We start from the raw sequence: 14,305 nt of genomic DNA on the forward strand, positions 1-14,305 counted from the left end.
TCCTTTCTAGGCTAGAGGTGGATCACTCTTCTTCTTCCGACGTCACCATGGTCAGACAAAAACAAGATCCACTAGTAAATAGTTCTAAAAACACGTAAATAAAAACAGATCTGGGAAAATTATTAAAACGAATCCAAAAATTCTCAAATCAATTTTCAAAAATACTAGACTCGTTCCTGGTTCTAAAACAGTTGATTTCATAATTTTTGAACGAGTAAATCATTTTATAAAACTCTTGTAAAATGAAACGACAGATCTGAAAAATAAGAGAAAAGTGACGATTGGAATTCAAAACCTGATTGCAAAAGCGGTTGCTCTGATACTACATGATAGACTCCTGGTAAGGAATCTGCTCCCAAGAACACACTCGCAAGGTCTTGAAGATGAACTGTCAGAATGATGATGATCAATGAGTCGAAGATGCAAAGACAAGATCGACGAAGAAGGCGAAGGGTTAGATTTGCAGCGGATTGAAGAAGATGAAAGGGATGAAATGATGCAGCGGATGAAAAGGGGATCAAAATGAACTTCTAAGAGAGATGGAAATCTCTTAGACTTCAGGCTCGAATTCAACTTAGATATGACACACTAAGAAGAAAACAAGTTGAGAAGATATTACACACTTCTCAGATCAAACAAGTAGAAAGAGGTTTTTGATTAAAATGTTTGATAAGAAATAAAAGAGAGATAAATAATCTTTTTATAGTAGAAGGGGGGACGAAGGAGACAAGAGAAAACCCTAGACAGCTTTGAAAGAGCTTTAACAAAGTCAAGCTAATTCAAAAATGTCTAGGAAATGACAAAACATTAAATACATTGTTTTTGAATGAGAAAGAGATAGAAAATGGGCCAAGGCTTTTGTAATGAACTTTGGACCACGACTTGGACTGGGAATGGGGATCTAAAAATGTTACTTAGGCCTCGTTAAAAACCTTGTCAAGAAAACCCAATGGCACAAAACTTGACCAAGGGAAAAAGAGCACCAAAGCGACACTTTACCCTTTACCGAGCACCTTGAGCTGTGAGCAACGTCCAAATGGTTTGAACTGCATCTTCCTGCTTCTTGTCCAGCTCCTTGATTAGTCCATTGACAACTTGGTTGAACCTCTTTGATTTAGACCTTGTTATAGGACCCGCCGGGCGATCAATGCTTCCGCTGGTACAAGCTGTTCCTCCGGTGCTTCCTCTAGTTCAACCTGCTCCTCCAATGCTTCCTCTGGTTCAAGCTGATCCTCATGTCCATGTTCTTTGGTCGAGCTTTCCAGGGTCTCATCTCTAACAAAAGCCATACAACAACCAATCAAGCCACTAGAACATCCTCCTCTTTATTGCTTTGATTCCACGATCACACTTTGTCTTTACCTGAACCACTTTGCCTCCTCCAAATTGGTGTCGGTGGATGCATTGCTTGGTGTCGGTCGCTGCAGTTCCTGGTTTCTTTTTTTATTGTTGTTTGATGGTTTGAGATATCCTAACTGCTTGTGTGTATAGCCCAATAGATGGGAGGATTGTCTCACTCAGTGTTTATAATACTCACGCATCTCATATGTGTTGAGGTGCAGGTAAAGGCAAAGTGATCGTGGAATCCAGGCGATGAAGAGGAGGATGTTCTAGTGGCTCGTTGTTTTGGTCTGGCTTCTGTTAGGTTGCTAAAGTTTAGTTACTAGAATGTTGCTAGGTTGCTGGTTATCTGGTTTATGATTCTATTGGATTGAATCATTGGTTATTGTCTTATTAATTATTTTTTTAATGGTATCGTTTAGTTTTCCGCTGTTGGTTTTGATTGTGGTTAGGTGGTTAGTGAGTATGGGATCACTAGTTTAATAATATATTAAAAAAACGTGTCGGGTAATCTCAGCTTGGTATCAAAGCCCTTATGCTTCTATGTTTGGGTTCACTAGGTTTCTGTTGTTGATGTTTAGGATTTGCATGCCTTGGATTGATTATGTGAGTAAGTCGATTGTGTGTGGCCCTAGAACATCCTCTTCGAGAAAAAGTGTGATTCCATGGTGAGTTAAGTTTTTGTCTACTGTTTAGATTGCTTGCTTAGCCTTCTATTCATGGTAGTGCAGATGGTTAGAGGGGGTGTTGTTGGTGGTCGTAGACACGGACATGGTTGTAGACACGGACGTGGTCGTGGACGTGGACGTGGTCATGGTAGGGGCAGAGGCCTAACGGTTAGTGATACCTTGGATCAGAGTGTGATAGCTGAGGGCGTCGGCAAGTCGTAACACTTCCAAGAGGGGTCCATGGTGTGGTTGGGGAGGTACCGATAGGACCATAGGAGCTGAGGGAGTCGGTGTGGGCAGTATCGATGCCGGGTTACCCGGTGGTGCTAGGGTTCCGGGTGCGGAAGTCCCAGCAGGTGGAGCCCCTAAGGGAGGTGTTGACCTTGCGGGCTTGTTGACCCAGCTGTTGGAGCAGTTGCCGGGAGTTGTACCGGCACAGGCTTAGGTGACACTGCTGGTGGCAACGGAGGTGTAGCAGCCAGTGTATGCCGGTGCAGGAGCTCATTCCCTCTATGTGACCATGCTGAGGGAGATGGGAAACATTGGTACATAGCGGTTTTTGGGTGGTGCTAACCCTACTGCTGCAGATGCGTGGACGGCAAGAGTGGAACGTAATTTCCAGTTCTCAGATTTCCTAATGAGTTTTGGGTGGACATAAGGGTCCACAACCTGGCTGGTGATGCTCACTTGTGGTGGAAATCAGTGGCTGCTAGGAAGGTGTAGAGGAAGATGACTTGGGTTGACTTTGTGGAGGAGTTCAACCACAAGTACTTTCCCTGTTAGGCACTAGACCAGTTAGAGGTGCAGTTCCTGCAGTTATCTCAGGGAACTTGGACTGTGCGGGAGTTGGATGTGGAGTTCAGTCGGCTTCTGATGTATGGGGGTCGGGCGATGGAGTCCGAGGAGGAACATGTCAGGAGGTTCATGAGGGTCCTTCGTGATGATTTGAGGGTCCACTGCAGAAGGCGCAGGTATGCTACATGAGCAGAGCTGGTTGAGACTGCGACTGAGATGTAGAAGGACATTGGGGCACATTCTGTGACGGCTAGTCCATCGGTCCAGTCTAGGAAGGCTCAGTATCCTAGAAGTTCTGGCAAGGGCGGCAAGCCTACGCAGGGAACCAAGAGAAAGTGGGAGATTACGCAGAGGCCGAGTGGTGTCGGGTGCTACGGGTGTGGCAACATGGATCACAAGATTGCTAGCTGTCCCCAGAGGAGTGTCACGCCGGTAGCTCAGATGGCGGTTTGTATTTGCTATCACTGTAGGGAGCTTGGGCATATCAAGCCCAAGTGTCCCAAGTTACAATAGATGGCGGTAGCGGTGGTGCAGCTTCGAGTGCAGCCGAGAGTGCAGCAAGTGGCATGGATTGAGCAGGCGTCGTGGGTGTAAACGACTGTGGAGACTGGTGGAACAAGTGCCGAGGCAATCACGGGTATAATATCTGGTACCAAGACTGGTGGAACAAGTGCCGAGACAATCACATGTATAATGTTTTGCCTGTGATAAAGTGTTAGGTTCTTAGCACATGAGGTTTGTGTAGGGACCTTGTTGGTGGGCGGGTTTAGGTCCCAAGTTATGTTTGATTCTGGAGCAACCCATAGATTCATTACTCTGGAGTGTAGAGAGAGCGCAAATATCAGAGGAGATCCCGGGGAGCAAGCGGGAGTTGTCAGAGTTGCAGGAGGCAAGTTTTTGAGAGTCTTTGGATGGGCGAGGAGAGTTGATATTTATATCGTAGGGGAGTCGTGGCCAGCGGATTTGCTTATCAGCCTAGTGGATTTGTATGATGTTATCATGGGGAGGTATTGGTTGCATCGTCATATGGTTCACCTTGATTGTCATTGGGGTAGAGTGGAGATTGAGCATCCCAAAGGGAAGTTGGTATTTGAGGGAGTGAGACCGACTATGGGAAGTCTCATGATCTAGGCCATGGAGGCCGGGAAGATTGTCTAGAAGGGACATGAGGCTTGCCTGGTTACTATATTGATGCTGGAGTTAGTGGGGCAGTCTACGGTTAGCGGTATTCAGGTTGTTGAGGAGTTTGAGGATGTGTTCTAGTTGTTGCAAGGGTTACCACATTTTTGGTTTGATCCTTTCACAATTAAACTGGAATAACGGACGACACCGTTATCCAAGACGCCTTACAGGATGGCTCCAACAGAGATGGTAGAGCTGAAGAAGCGGCTGGAAGATCTTTTGGGAAATGGATTCATCCGTCCTAGTGTGTCACTGTGGCGAGCACCAGTGTTGTTTGTTAAGAAGAAGAATGAGAATTTCCGCTTGTGAATAGATTATTAGGGTCTGAACTGGATCACTGTGAAGAGCAAGTACCCTCTTCCCAGGATCAATGAGTTATTGGATCACTTGAGAGGTGCTACTTGGTTCTCCAAGTTTGATCTAGTGTCAGGTTACCATCAGATTCCGATAGAGGAGGCAGATGTGAGGAAGACTGCATTCAGAACAAGGTATGGGCATTATGAGAATCTTTAGCCTAACATGACCTTGGAGGCGAGACCAGTGAGGGTTCTCGAGAGGAGAGTCAAGGAATTTTGGATGAAGAATTCCTTTGATGATTGTCCTATGGAACTGTGATGGTGTGGAGGAGCAGACTTGGGAGCCAGAGGCGAGGATGAACGCAAGGTTCAAGAAGGGCTTGGTCCAAGCTGTACTCCGTGGCTGGAGCGGGAATTGAATATTCCAGCCTATCCCTCTTGCTACCTGGTCGCCTAAGGTTGTGCGGCTAAGTACCAAGGCTAGGTGGTGTTAGAGATATGAGATTTTTGCGAAGCTTGTGCTGAAAGAGGAAAGTTTCCTGAACTGGAAGTTTCTAAAAGTGGAAAGTTCTATAAAAGGAAAGTGCTTAAAATAGAAAGTTTTACGGGAGTTATAATTTGTCCATTCTTAGCGGTTGCGAGCCTTGGTGGGGCTTGGGTGGCCATCGTGGCAAACTTTTGAGTCATGGTGTAGCCCAGGTGTGACGATCTTGCGAGACATGTGTGGCCTTTATGGCGGGCTCTTTAGCCAATTGTGTGGCCTTTGCGGTGGGCCGTTTAGCCAATTGTGTGGCCTTTGTGGCGGACTATTTAGCCAGTGTTGCCTGTTTAGGTGGTCATTTGGGATGTATGGTCTTCGTGTCGGTCCTTCGGGACGTGTAGCCTGTTTAGGTGATCCTTCGGAATTTGTGGTCTTTGTGATAGTCCTTCAGGACGAGTGGTCTTTGTAACGGTCCTTCAGGACGATTGGTCTTCGTGACGGTCTTTCGGGACAAGTGGTCTTCGTGACGATCGTTCTGGATGTGTTGCCTTGGTGGCGGTCCTTGTTAGGACAATTGTTTGGCCTTTGTGGCGATCCTGTTTAGGACATTTTTTTTTGCCTTGGTGGCGGTCTGTTTAGACATTTTCGCCTTTGTGGCGGTCCTGTTTAGGACAATTCTTGGCCTTAGTGGCTGCCCTAGTGGCATGTTGATGATACTTGTGTGGTCATGAGATATTCCAGTGAGGGAATATGTGGTTGGTAGGACATTTTGATGTTTTACACGAACCACTGGAGGGAGACCTGGTTAGGAGATAGGACTAAGACGTGTTCAGAATTTGTTTGCTCTAAGGACAATTGGTCATGAACAACTCTTGGAGAATTTTAGTTCTCCTAGAACCTTCATATTTTGAGACTTTGTGGCTTGAGAGTATGGCTGGTATATCGACTTCATATGACAATCCGGAGGCGCGCTGTAGGGTGGCAATACGAGAGACAAATATTGGACTTCCTTTTTGTATCATTGCATGCGCGCTTAGGCCCGACATGGAGCCAATATTATAGCATGCATGCTAAGGCATGATGAGGAGTCAATAAAAACTCAAGGTTGAGTCCTATGAGTAAATGAAAGTCCAAAAGTCGAGAGCAAATAATGCATGGAACGTGAGTCTATCACCTAGAGGTAACCTTCGAGGATCTGTCAAAAGAGGTTCAGGCCGTGGAGACGGTCCCACAGGAATCAATGGCTGATTGTTGTTCGATGATCACATGGATAAGGTGTGCATGTGAGCTTCCACTGGTTACAAGCACATTCTCTGTGAAGGAGGTTGACACTGAAGCTACCAACGCCCTCTAACACCTCATACTTGGTCTCACCACTCTTGACGACTGAGAAAAACTTGTATGACTTGCGGTTTCCTTCAAGGATCACAATAATTTTAGGTGGAAACTTCTTAGTACACTCTTTGTCTTATGAACCAGCTTACATTTATCACTGACAACTTCCTAGCATCCTTGATTTTTATGTTAAAACTCTGAGAGAGGTTGTTGCAAACATCCTCATGAGACACCCCGGTTTCATGGACATGCGGAGAGGTTTAAATTTTTTGATATAACCACCTATATCACCAAAGTGCACTTATCTTTTCGGTCAAGGGTCCAGAGAAAACTCTAGAGCTAAGTGTGCCTAATCTGGGCTAGTTTCAGGATAGATGATCTTTCGGGAAATGATTGTTGGAACTGTGTGAGTAAGGACAAAACACAGGGAAATATCATGTAGAGATTTGTAGGGACGGTAAACAAGTCTTTAAGACTTCCTAGATGTAGCGAACCGACCATCGGATATGGATGAACTCACAGGCATAGTGGGAGGACGTGAGGCCCACTAAGAGGTGGCGGTCAGAGCGTTACAAATGATATCAGAGCCGAACCCAGACGGGTGTGGAGTCGAGTGGGCTCAGACCGTCGGGGGTGAAGGTCTTAGTGCGCAGAAGAATGGGAGTTTTTGCTAGTGCATTGATTAATCAGGGTCTGAACTGGCTCACTGTGAATAACAAGTACCCTCTTCCCAGGATTGATGAGTTGTTGGATCTGTTGAGAGGTGCTACTTGGTTCTCCAAGATTGATTTGGCATCGGGTTATCATCAGATTCTGATAGATGAGACATATGTGAGAAAGACGGCCTTCAGGATGAGGTATGGGCATTATGAGTTTGTGGTGATGCCTTTCGGGTTGACCAACACACCATCAGCGGTCATGACGTTAATGAACAGTGTGTAAAAGGAGTTTTTGGATATGTTTGTTATCATCTTCATCGACGATATTCTTGTGTACTCTAAGAGTCCTAAGGAGCATACGGTACATTTGAGAAGAGTGTTAGGAAAGCTGCAGGAGCAGAAGCTGTATGCTAAGTTTAGTAATTGCAGTTTCTGGCCGAGGGGGCTGGGATTTTTAGGTCACATTGTTTTTATGGATCTAGAGAAGATTCAGGCCATCAGGGATTGACCTAGACCGCATAATGCCACGGAAATCAAGAGTTTCCTTGGTTTGGCGGGTTATTACAGGAGGTTTGTGAAAAAGTTTGCGAGTAAGGCACGACCGATGACTAGGTTGACGGGGAAGGACGTTCCTTTTGTTTGGTCACAAGAATGTGAAGAGGGATTCGCAAGCCTGAAGGAAAAGTTGACTACTACGCCAGTGTTGGCATTGCAAAAGCAGAGTAAGTCGTATGTGGTCTATACATATGCTTCTAGAGTTGGTTTGGGGTGTGTGTTGATGCAGCATGGAAAAGTTATTGCCTACGCTTCGCGGCAGTTGCTGAAGCACGCAGACAACTATAGTATTCATGACTTGGAGATAACTTCTGGTTTTTATCCTTAATATTTGGAGGTCTTATCTTCATGGCGGGAAGGTACATGTGCTTACCAATCATAAAAGCCTGAAGTACATTTTCACTCAGCCTAAGCTGAACTTGAGGCAGAGGCGGTAGATGGAGTTGGTGGTAGAATATGATCTAAAGATAGTTTACCACCCCGGTAAAGCTAACTTGGTTGCAGATGCTCTGAGTCGGAAGCGGGCGGCTTTGGATTAGGAGCAGGATATGGAGTCTCTGGTGAGTGAGATTAGTGCATTGAGGTTGTGTGTTGTTTCTTAGGAGCTGTTGGGTTTGGAGGTGGCTGATCGAGTAGATCTTCCGAGTAGAGTGCAGTTGGGTCAGGAGAGAGATAAGGGGCTGGTGAAGACCTCTAGATATGTTGATTCAAGATATCAGGTCTCCGCCAATGGTATCATTCCTGTGCACTGTCAGATCTGTGTGCCCAAGGCTGAGGAGTTGAGGCAGGAGATTCTGAGGGAGGATCATGCGACCCTATTCTCCATTCATCCACGAGAGACTAAGATGTACCATGACCTCAAACGGGACTATCATTAAGTCGGGATGAAGAAAGATGTAGCTAGTTAGATACTGAAGTGCGATGTCTGCCAACTAGTGAAGGCTGAACATCAGGTTCCGAGCAGCTTGTTGCAGAGTTTGCCCATTCCAGAGTGGAAGTGGGACATGATCATGATGGACTTCATGGTAGGATTGCTAGTATCTCAGACTTTTGATGCAATTTGGGTCATTGTGGATTGGTTAAGTAAGTCGGCAATCAAAAAGATCAATTGTACAACAGTTTTGGCTAAGAAATATGTGAACGAGATAATCAGATTGCATAGTGTACGTGTGAGTATTGTGTCTGACAGAGATTCCAAGTTCACTTTTTTTTTTGGAGGGCGTTTCAGGCAGATATGGGCACCAAGGTGTATATGAGTACAACCTACCATCCTCAGACTAAATGGTAGTCGTAGAGGACGATCCAAACTTTGGAGGATTTTCTGAGGATGTGTGTGCTGGATTGGGGTGGCCACTAGGCGGATCACCTGAGCTTGATAGAGTTTGCTTACAACTATAGCTACCAGACGAGTATCGGAATGACTCCTTATGAGGCATTGTATTCGAGGCGATGTCGTACACTATTATGCTGGACTTAGGTCGGGGAGAGGAGCATATATGATGCTCCTGATCCTTATACCTTATGGTCAAACTTTTGAAGTTAAAATTCCTAACGAGCTCCTATTATAATTTATAAGTGGTCAAAGAAACTCTAGGTACTACATTAAACTTGCACACTTTTAAGTTAACAACAAATCTAGTCCATTGTTTGCCCAACACAAAAATAAAAAAATCTAGCTCATTAATACTCTTAAACCATTAGACCATGAGCACCTCCAAGGCTATCTTGACTGGTGGCTAGAACAGAACCACCACGATGGCTCCTCCAACTCTACGGCCCACGGCTCTTATGGTTGTGGTACCACCTCTCGAAGTGGATGCTTTCCATCCTCTAACAACCGCCGTCGCGGCCGTGCTAATGCTATCACTATCCGGTCACCCTCTACCTCTACCATTGTAGCCTCCGATCTGATTGCTCAGCTGATTTCTCTACTTCAAGCATAACGCCCGAACACCATCTCCTGAGAAGTTGTCGGGTAAAACTCAAACAACTGATGTTATTATTAATACAGACGCCTCACATCACATGATCGGTGATGTAAGCTTACTCTCTAATGTTGTTGACATCATTCCTTCACCGGTCACAAAGTATGATGGGTCTGCCTCTCGTGCCACCAAACGAAGCACTTTTACGTTAAACGGCCAATACGACCTACCAGATGTGCTTTTTGTGCCTGAATTTAACTACACATTTGATGTCACTATATTTTACCATATTTATGGCCTTGTTTAGTTCATGTTTTGTATCATATAGAAGTCATTCCTTAGGTTTTATAGCCATTTATGTCCAAATATGCACTTAGGATGTTTAGAAGCATGCATTGCATACATTTGTGCATTTGGAGTATTATTAGGTGTTATGGAGCTCTAAAAGGGTAAGGATGGACTTGCAGTTAATCTGGAGCTAAATAAAAGAGGATTGGAAGTATCAGGAAGGGAAAAGAAGGCACTCGACCATACCACTCGAGCAGGCACACGGTCGAGTACATGGTCGGGTTCATAACAAGCTCCTCAAAGATCGATCCGAATGTAGATTTGACGTTGCGATTCAGCTTCAGCGTCCTTCATGAGAGTTGTAGGAAATTGCGTTATCTTTCCAATGCCGGTGGTTTCAAGGCAATCGGAGCTGTATTTCAATAGTTATACCTGTTTTACTGAAGCGATATCATACCAGATCGAAGACTGGAGTTACTTGACGGACCAACCACTCGACCATGCACTCGACCGAGCATGGTCGAGCACTTGCAGCCAACTCTCTATTTTGTCCTCTAGCTAACTAGGGCTTTTCCCTCTTTACTATATATATGTGCTGGCACTTGTGGCCGAAAAGAGGGACCCTGTAGACACCTCATAACCTAGTTTTTACCATTTTTAGCTATTTTTTTACATTATTGCATCATGTCTTATCTTTTCTCTTGATTTTCATAGATTTGTAACATTCATAACTTTGAATCTATTGAGTATTTTCTTTCACTTCTTTGTATTAAATTGTTCATCTCATCATTATCTATCCATCCATGTCTATATCATCATTTTCTGGTTTTGTGTTCTTCATGATGATTTTTAGATCTTATTAGTGGCTTAGGATCTTAGGGATGGATTAGGCTGGGTAATAGTTATGTTTGCTTAAACTGATCAAACTTGATTGTGTAAATATCTCTTCTAGATTAGATATGCTCTATGCTATTCTTATACTGAGAGGGTAAGAATAGATCTTAAGCTTCTTAGCATCACACCAATGTTTAAGTTGCTAGGTAAGGCTAATGCTAGAGATTATCATGAAGCATGCTAAGAGATTAGATGTTTTGTTGATTTTTGACTATAATGATCTGAGTTTAATGCCTGCTTTTATATGATCTTTGCTAGTGAGAGCTAGATTGAGAGTATCTTAGCTTGATTGTTATTGCCAAGAGATTGGATTAACTTGTATTAGGAGATCATTGTCTAGAAATAGCTCATGTTTGATTGAGGTTTGTTGGCTAGTTTAGATAATCATAGCTTGAGTCCAGCCCATGAATCCATCCTTAGGACCCTCTTTATCTATTGATTTACCTGTTTGAATCCTGTTTAATCGCTTGCTGTTTGTTTACTTTCGTTCTGCTCTGTTTTGTTTGATGCTTTGTTTCAGTTCTGTTCATTCGCTTGTCAACTCGACCACCCACTCGACCATGCACTTGACCGAGTGCTAGGTCGAGCTCCAGTTTACTTTCTTGTTTATGCATTGTTCTGTTCTTGTTTTCTTCTACTTATTAGTCAATTCTGCTTAGTATTGTTTATTGCACTTGTTCTACAGTTTAATTCAGCATTACTATTGTCTTAATTAGTTGCCTTAGTTCATTGCATTTCATTATTGTCATTAGGTTGTTAGAAACAAATCAACTTGATATTTGGCTTAACTTGAATGCATTGATCACATATTGACTGCTTACATATCACACTCTTTATTGATTGACATCCTTTATGCTACAACATCATAAGGGTATTGAAACACCTTGCATACCATTCATCATCATCTCTGCTTATGTCTATGATTGCATGTTCTCATACATTCATTGCATAAGTAGACCTTGAAAAAGATCTTGTTTCAATTGGCGCCGTTGCCATTAGGGTGTTTATATGTTCCAGTCGAGATTTCATTGTTTCAAGATTAAGCTATGTTACTTTTTATTCTATTAATCACCTCTTTCTTGTTCTGGTGTTCTGTTTTGATTCTCAGGTACCACTCGACCAGGCACTCGGCCGAGTACCTCAAAGCAAACGGTCGAGTGCTTGTTCGAGCACCTGCTCAGAGTCTCAAAAACACAGAAGAAGAGGTGGCAATGGAACTCCCACATGATCAGAATGAACCTCACAGGAGAAGGAAGATTGGTGATAGTGATACTCCCACTACTCATACTCAAAGATATGGGATAGTGCCTCCTCCTATCCACAACACAACCTTCACAATCAAGACTAGTCTGATCTCAATGGTTAAGAGCAGCAGATTTCATGGCCTGCCTGCTGAAGACCCACTTGCACACCTTGATGAGTTTGATAGGCTCTGTAGCTTCACAAATATAAATGGAGTTAGTGAGGATGCATTGAAGCTGAGATTGTTTCCTTTTTCTCTAGGAGATAAAACCCATCAGTGGGAGAAGACTCTACCTCCTGGAAGAATCACCTCTTAGGTTGAATGTAAGAAGGTCTTCCTTGCAAAGTTCTTCACTAGCTCAAGGACTGCACATTTAAGGAATGAAATTTCAGGATTTCTACAAAAGAACAATGAGACCTTTTGTGAGGCATGGGAGAGGTTCAAAGGCTATCAAACACAATGCCCACATCATGGATTCAGCAGTGAATATTTGTTGTGTACCTTGTATAGAGGTGTTCTTTCCAAGATAAGGATGCTCCTAGACACAGCCTCCAATGGAAGCTTTATGAATAGAGATGTAGCTGGAGGTTTGGAATTAGTAGAGAATCTTGCTCAGTGCAATGGAAATCATAGTGAGGAGTATGATAGAAGCTTAAGGGGAGGTGTTGATTCTGAGGATTGGCATAGAAGGGAACTACAAGCCTTGAATGAGAAGCTTGAGCAGCTAGATAAGCTCTTTCTACACAAAAGAGAGGACTCCCAGCAAAAGAAGGTACATGTTGTTTGTGAAGATGAGCAGTCTATGGTCCCAGTTTATCCTTCACAACAACCCCATCAAGCTCCTGCTCAAGATCATGAGATGAAGAATATGCTTCAGCAACTCCTACAAAGTCAAGCTAATGGAGCCATGGAAACAAGTAAGAAGCTCACAGAGATGAATAACAAGGTGGACTGCACATACAGTGACCTTAATATCAAGATTGAAGCTTTAACTTGCAGAATGCTTCTCCTAGAGAGCAAGAGTGAATCTTCTTCTTCTTCTAGACAACTCCATGGGACATAAATTAAAAATCTAAAGGAGTTTGCCACTGCCCAAGCTATCTCTCTCAAAGAAATATCTTCAAAGCTCCCTGAGGACAGTGACAGCCAAGATGGGGAGGATTTTCTCCAACCAGAGATGCAGAATGAGAAGTAAACTGAGTTTGGGACACCACTCGACCATACATTCGACCATGCACACGGTCGAGTGCCTGGTCGAGTGCTTGATCGAGTCATTGCTCAAGAATCTAGCAAGCCGGTTCAGTTCATTCCTCCTCCCTATCAGCCACCTTTGCCATTTCCAGGACGGTTGAAAGAGCAAATGCTAAAAAAGTACATGGCTTCTATTGATAAGCAAGCATTGATGGTCTTGAGTCATGAACCTTTGTTACAAGATGTTGAAATGAATGAGAAGCCACAAGTTAAAGAGCTTGAGCAGAAGAAGCCAACTATTGATGGGGAGACCTTCAGGTTTGAAGAGAAAGGTCATGAAACTGAGTCTGGAATCTTTAAGGGTGTGAATGGGGTAGAAACAGAGATTTTAGGTCACTCGGCCTTCCACTCGACCGAGCACCTTAAGTCACTCGACCGAGTGGTACCAAGTCACCCAAAATGCCCAGACTTCATCCCCAAGCTTCACCAACAACAAGAGCCAAGAAACCCCTTCTCTGATGGTTTGTCTGAGCTTCAAACTATCAACATTCTACATGATTCAGTGAGGGAATTAACAACTAAGGATGAGGAGAAAAGTGGGCTAATCAAGAAGCTTCATGGTAAAGTTAGAATTTCTTCTCCAAAGAAAGCAAGGCAAGGTCTGAGTATTATCAGCAGACACAGCTCTTTTAGCATTGACCCAGGAATAAGAGGAGCACTACAATCTTTGGGAACAAAGGGGACTTCATCACCTCTATATCACCCTTCCAAAGCATAAGGAGTATGCAAAGTCAAGCTTAGAGACTTTAAACAAGCTCACTTGGGAGGAAGTCCCGAAGGTATCCATGTACATATTGGTTTAAGTTTCTTGTTATTTTGATCTTGTTTTCTTTTGTGTTATGGTTGATCAGGTAGCATGAAGGTCCTTTAGGCACTTGGTGATATTCCAAAAATGAATCCCACCCTCAACCCATCCCAAGTAATACTCCAACTCTATCTTTGTATATACCATTGCATTTCTTGATTTTGTGTTGCTTCTTGATTCTTGAATCCTCTTTCAAATTTCTCTTACACAGGGGACTGTGTAATTTAAGTTTGGGGGAGGGTTTGAGATAGCATTTGACATTGTTTTCTGTTTTCTTATTTCAAATTTTTAGCATAATCATGTTAATACTTGCATTGCATCTAAGGCATAGAAAACCCCTAAAAATTTGAAAATTTTTGCAAAAATCTTTATAAAACAAAAGAGTGTTCATGTAGTTTGCATTGCATATTAGGATCTTGTTTAGCATGTTTCATATAGGACTGTTTAATATTTGCATTAGGGATCTATGATGAGTTTTGCCTTGTTAGCTTGTTTAAATTCACTAAACTAGGATCAATGCCCAAGTTAATAGTACTTTGATGCTAGTTGAGTAGTTAGAAGCATAAGATTGAACCAAGCCTTGAATT

General features: G+C 43.4%; 1 non-coding gene across 1 annotated transcript; it reads right to left on the bottom strand.

Moving 5' to 3' along the window:
* Positions 1-12,033: 12,033 nt before the first annotated feature.
* LOC147948364 (small nucleolar RNA R71) lies at positions 12,034-12,139 on the bottom strand. Its single transcript, XR_015586052.1, has one exon. It is a non-coding gene; the product is annotated as a small nucleolar RNA R71 (small nucleolar RNA).
* Between the last annotated feature and the right edge of the window lie 2,166 nt (positions 12,140-14,305).

This window comes from Camelina sativa, chromosome 2, assembly GCF_030686135.1.
Source record: "Camelina sativa cultivar CO46 ecotype springtype chromosome 2, ASM3068613v1".
In the NCBI taxonomy this organism is placed as follows: Eukaryota; Viridiplantae; Streptophyta; class Magnoliopsida; order Brassicales; family Brassicaceae; genus Camelina; species Camelina sativa.